Source organism: Podarcis cretensis, assembly GCF_951804945.1.
Source record: "Podarcis cretensis genome assembly, chromosome: 2".
Taxonomy (NCBI): Eukaryota; Metazoa; Chordata; class Lepidosauria; order Squamata; family Lacertidae; genus Podarcis; species Podarcis cretensis.
This window is the reverse complement of record NC_137171.1, coordinates 19,248,298-19,267,585: the sequence shown is the minus strand read 5'-3', so window position 1 is coordinate 19,267,585 and position 19,288 is coordinate 19,248,298. Positions and strand designations below refer to the sequence as shown.

Below are 19,288 nucleotides of genomic sequence, written 5' to 3'. Positions count from 1 at the left end.
CAGTCGACATCCCAATTCCAAAGAAGGGCAGTGCCAAAGAATGCTCCAACTACCGCACAATTGCACTCATTTCACACGCTAGCAAGGTTATGCTTAAAATTCTACATGGAAGGCTCAAGCAGTATGTGGACTGAGAACTCCCAGAAGTGCAAGCTGGATTTAGAAGGAAGGATGACAGAAAAAGAATTTGTCAACAGCAGACCTTTAGTTGCTGGCCAGGTTGTCTTGCCACTTAAAATAAGGCTATCTAAATCACTATACATCCCCAATTTTCTCTATGTAATCCTCAGCTTGCAGGACACAGAAGCAGGCTCAGTCTGAAACAGCTTTGCCAAATCTTCCTTTCAGTGATACTTATGTTCAACGAAAGGTCAGATAGATTTTTAAATTCTAATATTCATTCTCACCGCAGAACTTTTAAACAGCAATGGCCAGCAAATGACCAACATTTTGTTGATACTAAGAATTAGATTTAAGTGTTTGACTAGGGGCCAGTTGTGAGATAATAGATATGTGCAAGGATGGGCAAATAGGTCAATTCCAGTTTCTTATTTTTCCAATTTACGTTCGGTTGGACACGTTTCCTCATCAGTTTACTTTTCTTTTTTAAAGTCCTCATGAAAATTCATCAGCATTCTCCCAATATACACATTTGCAATGCAATTTTGTTGAATACACACATTTTTCGAAAGCATTTCTCCTTAATACAATGCATTTTAATGCACCCTTTCTCCTAATACACATATTTTGCACTTGGAGAACAGCAGTGGGAAATTCTGAGAAGTCGGCATTTGAAAAGACAGCTGAGTTTCCATTCACCTCTTGTTTCAGGAAGTGCAAATTAGCCAGACTGAAGCGCTTCCCCATCTCTAAATATGAATAAGGATGAGCAGCTTAGGCTATAAGCTCAGTGCTATAAGTTTCTTCTGCTGTGTGTGACTGTGTGGTTTAACTAGGACAATTTCCAACATCAGTTTCAGAACTGGGGCATGCAGTTTACTGCAGCTTTCCATTGTATCTGCCCACCCCACCCCAGCTCTCTGTCTTCTGCAGTAAAAGACTGCAAAAAAGCAATTGTACACATAATAACACAGTGGGAATATGCACCTGTGCACATGCATAAAAGACCGTGCAAAAGGAATATTGCTACAGCTATACAACATCAATTTCAGAACTGGGGCATGCATTTTGCTGCAGCTTTCCATTTGTATCTGCCCAGCCCAGCTCTCCATCTTTTGCAGTAAAACACTGCAAAAAAGCAATTGTAAGCAGAGACATCACCTTGCCAACAAAGGTCCGTATAGTTAAAGCTATGGTTTTCCCAGTAGTGATGTATGGAAGTGAGAGCTGGACTATAAAGAAGGCTGATCGCCGAAGAATTGATGCTTTTTGAATTATGGTGCTGGAGGAGACTCTTGAGAGTCCCATGGACTGCAAGAAGATCCAACCTATCCATTCTGAAGGAAATTAGTCCTGAGTGCTCACTGGAAGGACAGATTGTGAAGCTGAGGCTCCAATACTTTGGCCACCTCATGAGAAGAGAAGACTCCTTGAAAAAGACCCTGATATTGGGAAAGATGGAGGGCACAATGAGAAGGGGACAACAGAGGACAAGATGATTGGACAGTGTTCTCGAAGCTACCAGCATGAGTTTGACCAAACTGCAGGAGACAGTGGAAGACAGGAGTGCCTGGTGTGCTCTGGTCCATGGGGTCACGAAGAGTTGGACATGACTAAATGACTAAACAACAACAACACACATAATTACTGTGCTTTACTGATGGGAACATGCACCTGTGCACATGCATAAAAGATCGTGCAAAATGAATATTGCTATAACTATATAAGCAGAGCAACATCACTCTCCTCCATCCCCACCTGTAAATACGTTTTTTAAATATGTACCAGGGCACATGCCCAGTGTAAAACACCTCACCTGACTAATGCCCCTGATGCACACATGTTCATTATAAAACACTGCAGGAAAGGCAATATAGAAGCAATAGCACACTTGAATATTTCTTGCAATTTTCTATGATGTATCAGCATTGCCAAAGGAAGAAAAAGACAGGTATCTACAGAAGGAATTGAAAGCTGTGGCAAAACTGTGCAGGTAGACCAACTCTGTACATCAGTTGAAAGGTTCCTAATGCATCATATGCTCTTTGGAGGGCAAGAGGAGATCAGATGATTTGCAATAGCAGTCTAGGGAGACATTCAGACCAGGACAATTTCAGGAGCATCCTTAGGTATCACCATGAGCTTCTGTGAACACCTACTCGAACTTTCAGCATCACCATGACATCCTAGTATGCCCTTAAGCAAGAAACCATCTTGCAACCTCAGCGTAGACACACGATTCACAAAATGGGAATAACCAAAAAATGGTTCACTCTACAAGGTCCATGAAGGGATTTTCGAATTAATATACAGTCTGTTCCAAAACCAAAGTGTTCCAAAACCAAGGTGCGCTTTCCCATAGAAAGTAATGCAAAATGGAATAATCTGTTCCAGACTTTTAAAAACAATCCCTAAAGCAGCAATTTAACTTGAATTTTACTATCTAACAAGAATAAACAATGTACTACAGTCACACAGTCAATCAGTCAGTAGCTGAACTGGGTTCCACACAGACACAAAAACAAAACAAAAAGAGCCACAAAAACAAAAACACAAAATAAATAGCAAAAAGAGACAGACCTCAGCATAACACTCAAAACGGAAGTGTGGCACTCAAATCGGAAGCGTAATACTCAAAACAGAAGTGTGGCACTTAAATTGGAAGCCTAACACTCAAAATGGAGCACTTTCAGCTTTCGAAAGTAGTTTGTGAACCAGAACACTTACAGTACTTCTGGGTTTGCAGTGTTTGGGTTCCAAATTGTTTGAGTACCAAGGCCTTTGAGAACCAAGGTACCATTGTATGTAAAACTGGGTGACTAGGATTTATTCATGCTTACCAAGCTCTATAAACCCCCACGCAAATTATCCATTAAATATGATTTTCTGAAATTTTTTGGCTTGAGATGCAACTAATAAGCAATCAAATGTGGTACATATCCATAGGCTGCAACGAAGGCAGGGAAGCCAGGAGGAACTTAAAATGCATTAATAGAGGAATCTGAATTTGCTCCACCAAATCAGGATAACAATTGTTATATTATGTTATGACACACAGCTGTTCTCAGCTTTCTTGTCGTCAGGGCAGACAAAGCGACTCTTTGGGTAATTACATCATCCTTTTCCACTGAGGCAAAATCCACATGCTTTAAATAGGGATTGATAAGATATCCCAGCTAGAATTGGGGACAATATTTTGCCCTTTGTGTCTGTGTTAAAAAATGGCCGCAGGAAAGGTAGCAGTTCAGGTCCTCTCCTGATGCATATTCACAAACACGCAGTCTGCCTCCCATCCCCATCTCTCCAAGACCCTTTGGTCCTGCATTTATCATTGCCTGGTTGTGCTGACATGCACAGGAAAATTCAGACCTGAGATCTATTCTTAACTACCACTGCAGCTGGAGCTGAATCTCATCCTTGACAAGTGGATCAGAGCCATTCATCTTTTGCTCCATATGCTGTGAAAAACGGCACACAGCTCCTGAGCATTGACGTAAACTTGCACGACGCCCTCTCCGCTCACCCCCAAGCTCCCAACCCACGAGCTGGCACTGTTAAAGACCCTCCCAATACAGTGGTACCTTGGTCCCCGAATAGCTTAGCTGTTGAACAAGTTGGCTCCCCAATGCTGCAAACCCAGAAGCACCGTATTTTTCGCCCCATAAGACGTACCTGACCATAAGACGCACCTACTTTTTGGAGGAGGAAAGGGGGAAAGCCCCATTTTTTGGGGATCAGCTCACAGTTGTGCAGCTTCTTTTGCAAAGGGGAAAAGCCCCCCTTTTTGAGGATCAGCTCAAAGTTGTGCAGCTTCTTTTGCAAAGGGGAAAAGCCCCGTTTTTTTTAGGATCAGCTCAAAGTTGTTGAGCTTACTTTGCAAAGGGAAAAAAAATCCTGTTTTTATGGGGTTCAACTCACAGTTCTGCAGCTTCTTTCGGAAAAGAAAGGGAGCCATTTCTACCAGTTTCCAGACAGATAATCTGCCAGTCACATGTTGCTGGGGAAACAAACAACCTCCGTCTACAGAACATTGCACAGTGGAGGCCTGGGCAAGGGGTTGGGGCCGGAAAGGGAGCCAGCGACCACACATTCACTCCATAAGACGCACAGACATTTCCCCTTACTTTTTAGGAGGAAAAAAGTGTGTCTTATGGAGCGAAAAATATGGAAGTGGCTTACACGGCTTCCGATCTGAGTGCAGGAAGCTCCTGCAGCTAATCGGAAGCTGCGCTTTGGTTTTTGAATGGTTTTGGGAGTCGGACGGACTCCCAGAACGGATTAAGTTTGAGAACCAAGGTACCACTGTACTTAAACAGCCTGCAGGATGCTAAAGGGCTATTTGTGTATGGTCCTTGCACAGTACAGAAGTTCCAGATTTCCTGAGCCAGAACTTGGGTTTGCTTATTTATTTACAGGTGGGGTTGGAACTCTACTGTCCAGCCAACGCTTGAATCCAGCCTATGGAAAATTTGCAAGTAAAGTATTCTATTACTTACAAATGTGTGGTCTTTTTCTATGCTATGGGAAGTGGGAAACTTTGGAAGGAGCTTTTAATGGAACTTGCCTGGAGGGGTATATTTTAAAGGTCTAACAGCCTATATTTCCATGCTTTGCTTTGCAGCATGATTTGTCATGTTAAACCTCTGCTGGGGTTCTCTCACCAAAGAGTACTTGCCGCAGACTTGGATCTTCAGATCCAAGAATAATTCCCCCCCCCCAGGTTTCCCATTTAAGATAATTATGTGTACTCATCATGAGCACTCATTCTGGAAAGCCACTTCTGCCTAAGGAGGAGGTGTGGTTGCAGTCTTCACACCGCCTCCAAGTGTACGGCAGGTGGAGGCCAGCCCAGCGCGATTGGGGGATTCCCAGCTGCGTCACTACCTAGCTGGCCAATTGGCTGGCTCAGGGGCGTGGCCTGCCCTACGTAGACAGGATGCGGCCGAGGATCTCCCTCTTTGCCGCCCGCATTGGTATTGTTCTGTAGGTGGAAGAGGGGAGGTAGCGCCATCACCTGCCCCACATATTGAAGGGTAGTCCGTTAAAGGATTCTGGGGGGCGTAGCCCTGTCCGAAGCCTGGGAAGGTGAGGGCCTAAGGCGGTGACCCCGGGGGAGTTCCTAGTTGATGTGCATCAGCAGGACTCCCCCTATCGGTGGTTAACCCTTCCCGGACTTCAAGCAGATGGGCTGGAGTAGGATATAGTTGGTTAGGTCCAATGCCTAAGCCAATACCACTCATCACCTGTAACCAGTAAAGTTGTGGCCTTATTTAGCCCATTAACCTTAATAATTGTGTCATGTGTCATTATTTACACCTGGGGGGTGGGGTCGGGAACTCGCCACGCAAGTACTCTGTATTTTAAAGTGGAAACTGCCACTTTCTCCATGAGTGCCTTTCAGGACTGTTGCTTCGTTTATCAAGGTGGGTTAACTTCATTTCTCTTAGGACAAAAGCAGCCAGGTTGGGCTCTGATTTTGTTGACTGATTGGTTGGCTGATAAGCCACTTCTTGAGTAGAGTTCCTAAAGCAGCTCCCAGCCTACTATAATTACATTATACAGATACCGTAATTACATTATGCATTATTAAAATTTGAAACAATCAAATTACAGGCCACTGGGGATTTGAATGTCTTCCAGGGAACTGTGTGATACCTTTTTAAAAATGAGGCAAATCTCAGTCCCTGCTGTCTTTCTAAGACACAGGGAAGATAAAGATGCCAACTACTGCAGATTTTCACATCCACACCCCCCAAAATCCCTCTAAATGTAAGTCATTCAAAATGGAATTTCTGTTGCAAGGAAAACTCTTGCAACCCATTTCAATGGTATCAGCTGCAACCATTAGCGGCAAATATGGTAAAGAATTAAAATCATATTTTTGGCACTCATTTCTTATCATAAACACCTGCAAAATAGTTAAGCTTCCAGTGTTTCAAATTAAAAACAAGCCCTTGAGTGTTCTGCAGATCCTAAGAGTTTTCACACCCTGAAGGAAGGCTGTGAGGTCTAAACAGATCTGACAACTACAGGGATCATTAATCAGATGACACAAAACAACAACCTTTCTCTACACAATATCAGTAGAAGTGAGAGCTGTCATTTAATGGCATATCTAATGCAAACTGCTTTCAAAAAAGCTATCTCAACAGAATGTTAACTGTTACATGTACACTGTGGCTTCAACATCTGGAGAAACAGACTGCAACTACAGAGGTGTGGTTTGCATAACAAAAGCTTTCTCAGAATTGCAGTTGGATTTATAAGCTTTTACAAACTCTGAATTTCAGTATTCTAACATGCCCATTTCCATTTACTTTGTTTGGTCATTTAGTCGGGTCCGACTCTTCGTGATCCCATGGACTAGAGCACACCAGGCACTCCTGCCTTACACTGCCTCCCGCAGTTTGGTCAAACTCATGTTAGTAGCTTCGAGACACTGTCCAACCATCTCGTCCTCTGCCGTCCCCTTCTCCTTGTGCCCTCCATCTTTCCCAACATCAGGGTCTTTTCCAGGGAGTCTTCTCTTCTCACAAGGTGGCCAAAGTATTGGAGCCTCAGCTTCAGGATATGTCCTTCCAGTGAGCACTCAGGGCTGATTTCCTTCAGAATGGATATGTTTGATCTTCTTGCAGTCCATGGGACTCTCAAGAGTCTTCTCCAGCACCATAATGCAAAAGCATCAATTCTTCAGCGATCAACCTTCTTTATATTCCAGGTCTCACTTCCATACATCACTACTGGGAAAACCATAGCTTTAACTATACGGACCTTTGTCGGCCAGGTGATGTCTCTGCTTTTTAAGATGCTGTCTAGGTTTCCATTTACTTAATCTCCACTAAATTAAAGATCTTTTTTAGAAAGAAGCAGGGAGTCACAGCACTGACGTCTCACTGTCAAACAGCAAAGCTGTTTGATGACACCACCCAACCCCCATCCTCCTCTCTAACATTCCTTAATGTCACACACACACACACACACACACACACAACATTAACGGACTTTAGAGAAATTGAGATTCATCAGAGTTGACCACATTTGCACGTTGCAATACACCAGCATGCCTGTCCTGCTTTACTGTGTTAGTGAAAAGAACACAAAAATATGCATTACATTTGTGGAAATTGTTTGCAAAAATGTGTATATTTGTCAAAATTGCATAAAGAAAAATGTGTATATTAGGAGGCACTCACACTAAAATGCTGGTGAACCTTCGCGGTAATTTTTTTAAAAAGCATAATCACAAATTGCTGCAGCAATGTGGAAAACCGAATCTAAGAGTGTAAAAATCAGAAATGTAAAGAACCAAAACTGACCAGTACATCAAATCTAACCAAGAAGTGCTAGCTTACTGTAATTTGAGAATCTGGGCTCCTGGTTCGTTGTTCTGAAGCAAGCCAAGCTTATAAACCAGCCTTTGAAGTTTATTTATTTATTGAAAACAACCTCTGAAGTTGGTTCGGAAACTTCAGCTGATGCAAAATTCAGTGGCCAGGCTGCTCACATGGGCAAGGTGGTTAGAGTATTTAATGCCAACCCTGACTCAACTGCACTGGCTGCCATTTGGTTTCCGGGTCCATTTCAAAGTGCCAGATTTGATGTATAAAGACTTAAATGGCTCAGGACCACAATACTTCAATGACCACCTCTCCGCATATGAGCTGACCCAAACCCTGTAACAATAATCTGTGGCTGTTCTTCATATGTCTCCTTCTGAGAAATCTGGAAGGTGACAACATGAGAATGGACATTTTCTGCTGTGACTCCCCACTTGCAGAATACTCTCACCTTTGTTATATCGTTAATATGGGGTGTATTTTTGTGTTTTTATCTTGTAACCTCTCTGTGAGCCTCGGATGAAGGCTAGTATATAAATAAATTAAATAAATGTTTTTACTCCCTCTCTTCAGCCTCCCAAAAGACTCCCATAGCAGGTAACAAATGCCAATGACAACAGACCCTCCAAGTGTCCTTATTTTCCAGGGACAGTCCTGGATTTACAGAAGCCATCCCAGTTTCTGATTTGATCCCGGAATGTCCCGCTTTTCCTTAGGACATCCCTACTTTCCCCGGAGAAATGTTGGAGGGTATGTGATAAGACAGTCCTTGTCCTCAGGCTTATCTAAAAGAAATGACACAAATGGAAATGAGATTGGGAGGGAGGTGGAAACTATCACACTTGGGCTCTGAGAAAATGAAGAGGAGAGAAATGGAGAAATGAGAGTAACAATGGATAATAAGTGTGAACAAATGCAGTAAGGTAAAAGAACTAGGTTTCAGTTAATGTGGCTACCTCTATTCTTCCAGGTATGGTTCAAGATGCCGGCTTTGCATTAAAATGGCTTGTTCTCAGGGACCACCTTTTTCATTACGCTCCGCTGCCACCCCTAAATCAAGCATCCTTTTGATTTTTACCAGATTGTACTGCCATGAGCTCAAACAAGAGGCACAGATAGAGGCTAGAGGCTTTATTGATGGCCACACCACCTCTCTCTTCAGGGGTAGACTTTCATCGACCACTGAAGCCAATTCGTTTCTGGAAGCTCTACAAGATGTTCATTTGGACTAGCTTGTAATAGCCAAGGCTGAGCAGATATGGGAGAATCAGTTGGTTTCTTAAATGGAAAACAATATCCTCAATTCCTAGAATGGGGTGAGATATTGTTGTTTAGTTGTGTCCGACTCTTCGTGACCCCATGGACCAGAGCACACCAGGCACTCCTGTCTTCCACTGCCTCCCGCAGTTTGGTCAGACTCATGTTGGTAGCTTCGAGAACACTATCCAACCATCTCATTCTCTGCTGTCCCCTTCTCCTTGTGTCCTCCATCTTTCCCAGCATCAGGGTCTTTTCCAGGGAGTCTTCTCTTCTCATCAGGTGGCCAAAGTATTGGAGTCTCAGCTTCAGGATCTGTCCTTCCAGTGAGCACTCAGGGCTGATTTCCTTCAGAATGGATAGGTTTGATCTTCTTGCAGTCCATGGGACTCTCAAGAGTCTCCTCCAGCACCATCATTCAAAAGCATCAATTCTTTGGCGATCAGCCTTCTTTATGGTCCAGCTCTCACTTCCATACATCACTACTGGCGAAACCATAGCTTTAACTATACGGACCTTTGTCAATCTGCCCACAAACTGAGATCCAGCTCTGAGGGCCTTCTGGGGGTTCCCTCACTGTGAGAAGTGAAGTTAAAGGGAACCAGGCAGAGGGCCTTCTTGGTAGTGGCACCCACCCTCTGGTTCCAGACCAACCGGAACCAGAGTTTTAGTAATGCTTTACTTGGAGGTGACTCCAATTGAGCTCAGTGAGGCTTACTCCCAGGTGAAGGGGCATAGGATTGCCGGCTCAGTCACTTGTTCCTCCTAGCAATCTATTAGATACAAATAGTATGAGATACAAATAGGCTGCTCAACAGCATCAGTATGTGCCTTATTTTAATCCTGTTGCTTTCTCCTCTTCTCCCTCCTCTCCCCAATCAACACAAATATAGTTATGAAAACCAGTTAAAGCCCTGTTTACATCCACTTGAGGTGCCCAACTAAATTTGGGCTGATGCTGTTGTGGTTCCATCAGCCAGTTTGGCCATTTCCTTGTGGCTCTTTCACCCACCTATCTGCCAATCTACCAAGGTCCGAAGTTCCAGAGCTCTGGAGCAACAGTGAGGCAAGAATGTTTGACCTTACTGTAAACCAGTAGCATGTGAAAAATGATTTTCTTTGCCTTGACAAAGAAAAAGCATCTTCCTCTTCCTGTCGCCTGCAGCAATGTTCCTGATACATCTATATTAGAATATACATAGTACTTATTTCATTATATACAGTGGTATCTTGGTTTTCGAACAAAATCCATTCCAGAAGACCATTCGACTTCCGAAACATTTGAAAACCGAAGCAGTTACTTACGGAAGCATTTACTTACAGAAAACTCAATATGGAAGCCTCATGGCATGTTCATCTTCCAAAAAGCATTTGAAAACTGAAGCAGTTACTTCCGGGTTTTCAGTGTTTGAAAACTGAAACGTTCGATTTCTGAGACGTTTGAAAACCGAGGTACCTCTGTATATATATATATATATATGTGTGTGTGTGTGTGTGTGTGTGTGTGTGTGTAACTTTGTATTAATGTAACATTTTTGTATGCAACTCTATGTTTTTTGTAATTTTTGTTGAAGTTCTCTGACGTTGCTTCAGTTTTCTGTACACTGCTTAGAGATATTTTAAATATACTAAGCGGTATAAAAAATCAATAATCAGTAATCAATACTAGCAGAGGGACTTACGTAAAACATGGCTGGCTCACTGTGGCTGGTCTTGTTACCTTTGGAAGAAATACCTGCCTACCGCAGCTTTCTTTGCAACTGAACTGAGAGTAGCAGCATTTTAGTTCCAAACAGAGGAAGCATCTCCTCATGCAATTGTGATACAGAAAGGTGGGGATGGAGGTGGGTGCTAATTCACAGGCTGGGGAGGCTGTTAAGAATTCAGTGTATTGTGTGTGGAGGGTTGTTAAGCGTATTTCATTTTCCTTGTAAGCTTCCAACCATCGTCATTACAGAGTTGTAGCAGTTCTAACGTGAGGATAGTCTTGGAGAGATTTTGCAGACAGGACTAGGAAAGGATTAACTTCAAAAGTTAGGGTCACCCTGTGTCCTGCTTTTCAGAGGCCTATTTGAAGAGCTGTCACAGAAGAGTCCTCTGTTTGAAATACAGACAAAAGAAAACACTTTTTCATGCAGCACAGGCACATGTGATACATGGACTAGGGGGACTAGTCTAGTCCCCTAAATGTTCCCGGTAAATTGTATTGGAAGACACAAGATCTACCCACTCTGGAAGAATGGCAGATGAAAGTAATAGACTATATGGAGTTGGCGGAAATGACTGGCAGAATCCGGGACCAGGGAGAAGAGTCGGTGGAAGAAGACTAGAAGAAATTTAAAGATTATTTGCAGAAATATTGTAAAATTAATGAAAGTTAAAATGATGTTGGATTGAAATGAAGCGGTTTTAGCAACAAGGTTAAAATGAATTTGTAAAAATAGATTGATAACAGATGAAAATATAAAGTTATAATGTGTTAAGATATTGGATTAAGATCAAAACAAAGAGGGAAAGGATTTGCTGAACTAAATAATGTGAATTGGAATACAGAAAAGGGAGGTGTGAGGGAGTCAGGGAAATAAGTAAAGGAAGTATAAGGTATGAAAAGATGGATTTGTTTTTAAGTGTTTTTTCTCTCTTCTTTTGTATTTTGTATTTTGAAATGTTTTCCTTGTATTTTTATATTTTTCTTATTTCGTTTTCCTTTTTTTTATTCTTATTTCATGTGTCATATATTATGTAACCTTTTTTGTTCTGTAAAACCTTAATAAATATATATATTTTTAAAAAATGTTCCCAGTAAATTGGTGTGTTAAGTGTGTACCTTTTACTCCAACCCGTTCATATTATATCATGATATTTATCACGCTAAAGGGGCAAATGCTCTCTGTTTGAGAGCTATTCCCAGTTCATTTCCTGCTAAATCCATGGCGTCACAGCGTGCAAATGCATCGGTCCCTGCTTACGACGCTGCTGATGAGTCATCAAAGAGAGCAGCTGGGGCTGAGGAACAAGAAAGCAATAACTTCTCCATCAAGAGAAGTAACTACAGGGGGGTTGCTGGCATTTGGTGCATGACGTTTAATGTATCTCCTTGTGTTCTGAAGACACCGCCATGTGGTTCCCCCTGCCCCCGGTGGCTATTAAAAGTGTATATTTTCATGTGTTGAAGCGCTTTCCAAGCACAATTCAAAATGTTGGTGCTGACCTTTAAAGCCCTAAACAGATTCAGGCCTCTACAGTCATACCTCGGGTTAAGTTGTTGAGCGTTTTCAGGTTGCGCTCCGTGGTGACCCAAAAGTAACGGAATGCATTACTTCCGGGTTTCGCGCTCGTGCATGCGCAGACGCTCAAAATGACATCACACGAATGCGCAGAAGCGGCAAATCGCGACCAACGCGGGGTGCGTTTGCTTCAGGGTGTGAACGGGGCTTCGGAACGGACCCCATTTGCATCCAGAGGTACCACTGTATATCTGAAGGAGTGTTCCACCCTGTCATTTAGCCTGGACACTCAGATCCAGGACTGAGAGCCTTCTGGGGGTTCCCTCACTGTGAGAAGTGAAGTTATACGGAACCAGGCAGAGGCCATTCTTGGTAGTGGCACCCGCCCTTTGGAATGCTCTCCCATCAGATGTCAAGGAGATAAGTAACTATTCAACTTATAAAAGATATCTGAAGGCAGCTCTGTTTTTTTGTTGTTATTTTTTATGTATGATGGAAGCCGCCCAGTGTGGTGACCCAGTCAGATGGGTGGGTTACAGATAATAAAATTAATAATATTATTTATTGCTACATTTAAATCTTCTTGTACATTTTGATAGTATTTGTGAAGAGACATATTTCTGTCCCAAAGCACAGGACAAAGCACTACCCACCACTATGACAATAAGATGTGTATCTGTATCCTCATCAATCACCCCGTTGATATCCTACCATTCATCTAAGGAGCTCAAAATGGTTATTTCATCCTCATAGCAAAACAACCCCATGCAGTGGGTTTAGCAACAAAAGGGCTACTGGTCTGAAGACCTCCCCCGTGATGAGTTCTTATATTATTCATGGAAGTTGCTGTGGGTGTGATGAAATATGTCTGCATTGCTTTTTTTATTCATTTTAATGAACATGGATAGCAAACTATAGTTGGGAGTTATTGCCCCAATGCAGTTAGTTTACACATCACTTGGGAAGACAGGCGAACTAATGTCAGTGTCGAAGCAATGATTCTTCAACATCAACTTCGTTGGACTGGTCATGTTGCGTGGATGCCTGATTATCATCTTCCAAAGCAACTATATTCTGAAGTTAAAAATGGGAAGCGTAATGCTGGTGGTCAACAAAAGTGGTTCAAAGACTCTGTCAAGGCAAATCTTTAAAAATGTAATATAAACACCGACAACTGGGAAACACTGGCCTGCAATCGCTCCAGTTAGAGGACAGCCTTTACCAAAGGTGTCATGGGCTTTGAAGACACTCAAATTTAGGATGAAATGGAGAAACGTGTTACGAGGAAGGCATGCTTGGCAAATCCTCACTATGATCAACTCCTGCCTGGAAAACTATATCCTCACTGTGGAAGGACGCGTGGATCCACAATTGGCCTCCACTGTCACTTATGGACTCCACTGTTCATGGAGGACAATCTTTACTCAGCTACGAGTGATTGCCAAAGAAAAAGAAGGCAGTCGTCTTGAATTACATTCAGATTATTATATACGTTTCAGTTCATATGACAAAAAGGAGCATATGTAGCTACTTCTTTGTCTGCATCGTGTTGTTGTTTTACGCAATGAAACGGCAAAGATTAGAAAGTCACAAAAGAAAACGCACGTTCTTCTGAATTCTAGGCAACCGTTTACAGGTTGCACTAGAGTGCATTGCAATTGCTGGAAGGTACATCTTGCCTGCTTTTAAAACGGAGCCTTTCACCTTTGAAAGTTAGTCCTTGCTCAGTCACCATCTCACCTCCCCCCTCTCCATGACATCAGGACGCCTGGAGCCCAGCAGCAACCCAGCCTCCTGGTTGCAAGTAGTGTCAAGGTTCAGAAGCAGGTATCCGAGCCCTGTGACGAATGAGTCTCTGTGTTATGTGAGACTGTTTAAACAAACACAGAGCTGCTTTCAAATGCAGCCTGAATACCTAAGATCTTTCCCTCTCCCTTCTTCTTCTTCTTCTTCTTCTTCTTCTTCTTCTTCTTCTTCTTCTTCTTCTTCTTCTTCTTCCACTCTCTCTCCTCCTCTCTCCTCCCACCCTCCTTCTCCAAAACAGAAGATTAAGCTCGCCATAAACATGAACCGATGAAAAGAATTCGCATGGAGCTCTGAGTGGTGCCACAGGGAATAGCCGCTGGAGAATTACAAATTGCTTCTGGAGACACTAGTCTCCCTTTACAGCACATTAACATAAAAGTACACATATCTTCTTTCTATAAGGCACTAACTTGTAAATTAACCTTTAATGGAGTATAAATGATGTCCTGAAAGAACTGCTTATGCAGCAATATTTATGATCTAGAAAATTGCAAATATTTACAAGATCATAGGTGTTAATAGTCTGTCAAAAATGTTTGTATATTGTACATACATTAAACCCCCAGTTAAAGGCCACGCTGGGGGGAGGAGACCACCCTCTTTCAAGTCTAATATAGGATTTCATTTGCATGCCATATATGCCAATCTCTATAATTAGACTCTATCTTAAGATATACCAAGACAATTTTAGAGGGAAAGGTAACTTTCTCGCCAGAGTCCATTTATTTTACAGCTCAGCGTTGCCTGCCTGTGTGAACTGTCTGCTACATGATATTGTCTGGGGAAAATTAGCCTTCCATAAAAGATCTAAGGTTTGTTCCAGCAAATTGTCCCATGGCCATTGCAGCAATCTCAGTGAAAACAGAGGAATGTTCAGGCAGTTACAAGCACTGGTTGGAGTCAGTGACTTACTTACTCTAGAGAAGCCCCACTACTGGCGCTCATGCAAATTTCAGACTTCCAGGTTTAACTTTTGAGGCCATACAATACCCTGCAAGTAACACATAAAATCTATTTTTAGAAAGCCAAAGAAATAGCATAATCAGGGCCTTTGGAACTCAAAAAACATATCCCAATAGTTTCCTGCTCTGTTCTGCGATTAGGTGAGATCAGTAAGTAAATTTTTGAATGCTGAATGTGCAAGTGACTATCTAGAGACAATGGGTAAAACTAACACCACTAACTGCTGGATAAATGTTTAATGGTTATTGTATTTGTTTAAAAACCATTTTTTTAAAAAAAAAAAAAGAGTGGAAAACCATTCCTATCACTGTCAATGGTCCTCAGGGCTGGATTTAGGTTTGATGAGGCCATGCAACCAGTCCATGGCACCCTATATATAGAAATGAGCAAACCAGTGATATTTTAGGGAGCAGGCTAGCAGGCAGGGCCCATTACTTACACCATAGGAGCCTACAAAACACTGTTGCTGTATGTAGGTTTTATTTTATTTTTTATCTTATATTTTGGAAATGTACATCCAGTTTTTCCCCCTTTATTTTTTTGGGGGCCCCAAGAGAGTGGGGCCCTAAGCTATAGCTTGTTTATCCGGCACTGATGGTCCTCTGCAAGGGGATGATGGGTTTGTCCTCATGGGGCCCTCTTCCATTTTCGACATTCTGGGATTCCTTGGTAGAGAAGAGACATCGAATCAAAGAACTGAAGGGCTAGAAAGGAACCCTGGGGGTCATTCCAGTCCAAACTCCTCGAATGCAGGAATATGCAGTTGGTTCATCTGGGGATTGAACGTGCAACCTTGGCGTTATCAGCACTGCACTCTAACCAACGGGGCTATCCAGAGTCCCATGGAAAGTTTGGTGTTACATATGCCAAGGGGTCCTGTGCTTTTTGGACCTTTTAAGCTCCCGTAGTTTGAATGCAGCAATGATTTGGGAGGTGGGGCTTGATCCAGACATTTTGCATAGCAGTAAAAGGCTACTTACACATCATCCCCCCAAAGGACAAAGGGGTACACAGATTTGCATAAAATGTACACCTATAAATTTACATCTATAAGTGCTAATGTATTGGTAAAGTAAAGGTAAAGGGACCCCTGATCATTAGGTCCAGTTGTGGCCGACTCTGGGGTTGCAGCACTCATCTCGCTTTATTGGCCGAGGGAGCCGGCATACAGCTTCTGGGTCATGTAGCCAGCATGACTAAGCCGCTTCTGGCGAACCAGAGCGGCGCATGGAAACATCGTTTACCTTCCCGCCGGAGTGGTACCTATTTATCTGCTTGCCCTGTGACGTGCTTTTGAACTGCTAGGTTGGCAGGAGCAGGGACCGAACAACAGGAGCTCATCTCGTCGCGGGGATTCGAACCGCTGACCTTCTGATTGGCAAATCCTAGGTTCTGTGGTTTAACCCACAGCGCCACCCGCGTTCCTAGTAATTGCTATATTTAAACAGAAATACATTTCTCACACTGACCAGGTAACATATGTACCTGTTAAATCGATCCAGCTTCAAGGCCGTCTCTCTTCTCATGGCTATTCATCTTTAATCCACATTTGGGCCAGACAGCCCTTCAATTCAAAGGCCGCCTTCTATAAAGCAACACACCTGGTCACTCTTAGCACCACAGATCCTGAAAGTGATGTCAGAAGCCTGTGTCCCAAGTCTTTCAAGGGCTTAGCAATGACTCTCTAGATTGTACAAGCTCTAATTTCTGAACTGCATCAGTAGAGCGTAGAGCAAGGTTTAAACCAATGCACCATCTAGACTGGTTTTATGTCAGAACTGGGAATCCGTTTGCATACTGGGGAGCATATTACCTTCTGGGCAACCTTTTGGAGGCCACAGGGCAGTGGTGGGCAGAACCACAAAGAGCAGAGCAATGAATGTGGATTTGACCTTTGTACAGTAGAATAGTTTCCACCCATGATCACACACCCCTCTCCATCTTCCCTTCAGGCATCATCTGCACAATCTCTATTGAGCTATCATGCCCTCTAATATTTATCCAATGAAAATAGGGACATCTTATTCTATTATTATTATTATTATTATTATTATTATTAGCCCACCCATCTGACTGGGTTTCCCCAGCCACTCTGGGTGGCTTCCAACACACGTAAAACATAATAAATATACAGGGCTGCCTTCAGGTGTCTTCTAAAGGTTGTAGAGTTACTTATCTCCTTGGTTCAGGGGTCGCATAACTCCATACCCTCCAACATTTCTGTGTGGAAAATAGGGACATCCTACCGTACCCTCTAAAAGGGACACAGGTGGCGCTGTGGGTTAAACCACAGAGCCTAGGACTTGCCGATCAGAAGGTCGGCAGTTCGAATCCCCGCGATGGGGTGAACTCCCGTTGCTCGGTCCCTGCTCCTGCCAACCTAGCAGTTCGAAAGCACGTCAAAGTGCAAGTAGATAAATAGGTACCGCTCTGGTGGGAAGGTAAACAGTGTTTCCATGTGCTGCTCTGGTTCACCAGAAGCGGCTTAGTCATGCTGGCCACATGACCCGGAAGCTGTACGCCGGCTCCCTTGGCCAGTAAAGCGAGATGAGCGCCACAACCCCAGAGTCGTCCGCGACTGGACCTAATGGTCCAGGTACCTTACCATACCCTTTAATATTTCTCCAATGGAAATAGGGATGTCCTAAGAAAAAGCAGGACATTCTGGGATCAAACCAGAAAACGGGATGGCTTCTGTAAATCTGGAACTGTCCCTGGAAAATAGGGACACTTGGAGGGTCTGAGCTATTTCAATGGAACCTCTTGAAAAAAAGATATCCAATTGTGCTGAGCTCCTTTACCACCCCATACAATTTAATATCTTCAACCTCTATTATTCACACAGTTTATACTGGTTTAAACCGAGAGTCTCTTATTTACACCAACAGTGGGCCCGGCCCAATTTACTGGAGATTTTATATTATCCAATAAATGAGATCAAAAGCAGCTCATTTCCTAACTTCACAATGGATTTAATGCAACCACCACAAAACACTTCTAGTGAACCACAGTTGCTGAAGCTTTCAAGTTTACGTTGTTTGTTCCCTAATCCAGAGGACCTTCAAATAATCTAATCATATTCCTCTCCCAACCCCAAAAGAAAAACACGACATACAAACCCCACAGACAAGGCATACCAGGGGAACAATAAAAGTATGGTTTCTCTCAAATCACCAAACACTTTTAATTTTCTTTGAAATACAAGGAGAGCATAATCTGTCTGAGACTCGATGCTGTATAAAATCATTAAATGGCATGAAGTGGCTTGACCTAGGCTCCTCCTAATATACAGCAAAAAGTCAGAGAATGTCCATGACCGACCATTAGAAAACAAAATAAATCCACCTTGCTGAGCTGCTCTCACATAACTGGCTGAATTGGAAGAAGTGCCAAAGATCCATATTGTGTGAGTGTCTGGAGGCGGTTGGAGGATGGATGACAGCTAACAGATTGAGGTTGAATCCTGACAAGACAGAAGTACAGTTCTTGGGGGACAGGGGGCAGGCTGGTGTGGAGAACTCCCTGGTCCTGAATCGGGTAACTGTGCCCCTGAAGGAGCAGGTGTGTGGCCTGAGAGTCATTTTGGACTCACAACTGTCCATGGAGGCACAGGTTAATTCTGTGTCCAGGGCAGCTGTCTACCAGCTCCATCTGGTATGCAGGCTGAGACCCTACCTGCCCGCAGACTGTTTTGCCAGAGCGGTGCATGCTTTAGTTATCTCCCACTTGGACTACTGCAATGTGTTCTAAGTGGGGCTGACTTGGAAACTACAACTAATCCAGAATGCAGCAGCCAGACTGGTGACTGGCAGTGGCCACCAACACCATACAAGACTGGTCCTGAGAGATCTGCATTGGCTCCCAGTACATTTCCGAGCACAATTCAAACTGTTGGTGCTGACCTTTAAAGTCCTAAATGGCCTTGGTTCTGTATACCTGAAGGAGTGTCTCCACCCCCATCATTCAGCCCGGACACTGAGATCCAGCGCCGAGGGCCTTCTGGTGGTTCCCTTGCTGCGAGAAGTGAGGTTACAGGGAACTAGGCAGAGGGCCTTCTTGGTGGTGGCACCTGCCCTGTGGAACGCCCTCCCAGCAGATGTCAAGGCAATAAGCAACTATCTGACTTTAAAAAGACATCTGAAGGTGGCCCTGTTTAGGGAAGTTTTTAATGTTTGATGCTGTATTATGTTTTTAATATTCGGTTGGAAGCTGCCCAGAGTGGCTGTGGAAACCCAGCCAGATGGGCGGGGTATAAATAATAAGCTGTTGTTGTTGTATTGGGATAACAAACCATTATTTAAAGCCTCGTCACTTGTTCCATTAAAAACTGAAACGGTCTTCTCTTTATATGTCTTTCCCGGTGCTTCCCACTTCCACTCCCCAACCAGTGATGACGTATGAATTAGTTAGGCTTCATTTATACTTGGAAATTTGTGCTGGAGCACAGCAGTATGTTAAAATAGCGGCAAACAGCTGCTTGGGGTGTTGACCTCCTGCTTTCCACTCCTGAATAACCTCTGACTTTGTCCGTCAAAGGTCTCGGCAAAATATCCCCTCCCACAGTGGGTTTGATGACTG

General features: G+C 43.3%; 1 protein-coding gene across 3 annotated transcripts in view; it reads right to left on the bottom strand.

The window, feature by feature from the left end:
* Window positions 1-19,288, bottom strand: part of ANKFN1 (ankyrin repeat and fibronectin type III domain containing 1) — a 218,257-nt gene that overhangs the window by 150,680 nt on the left and 48,289 nt on the right. The window contains exon 2 of one of the 3 annotated variants that reach the window (XM_079965373.1): window positions 14,664-14,738. The exons of the other annotated variants lie outside the window; for them this stretch is intronic. The gene's annotated coding sequence lies outside the window, so the exon portion shown is untranslated. The remainder of the gene's footprint in view (window positions 1-14,663; window positions 14,739-19,288) is intronic. 3 annotated transcript variants of the gene reach the window in all.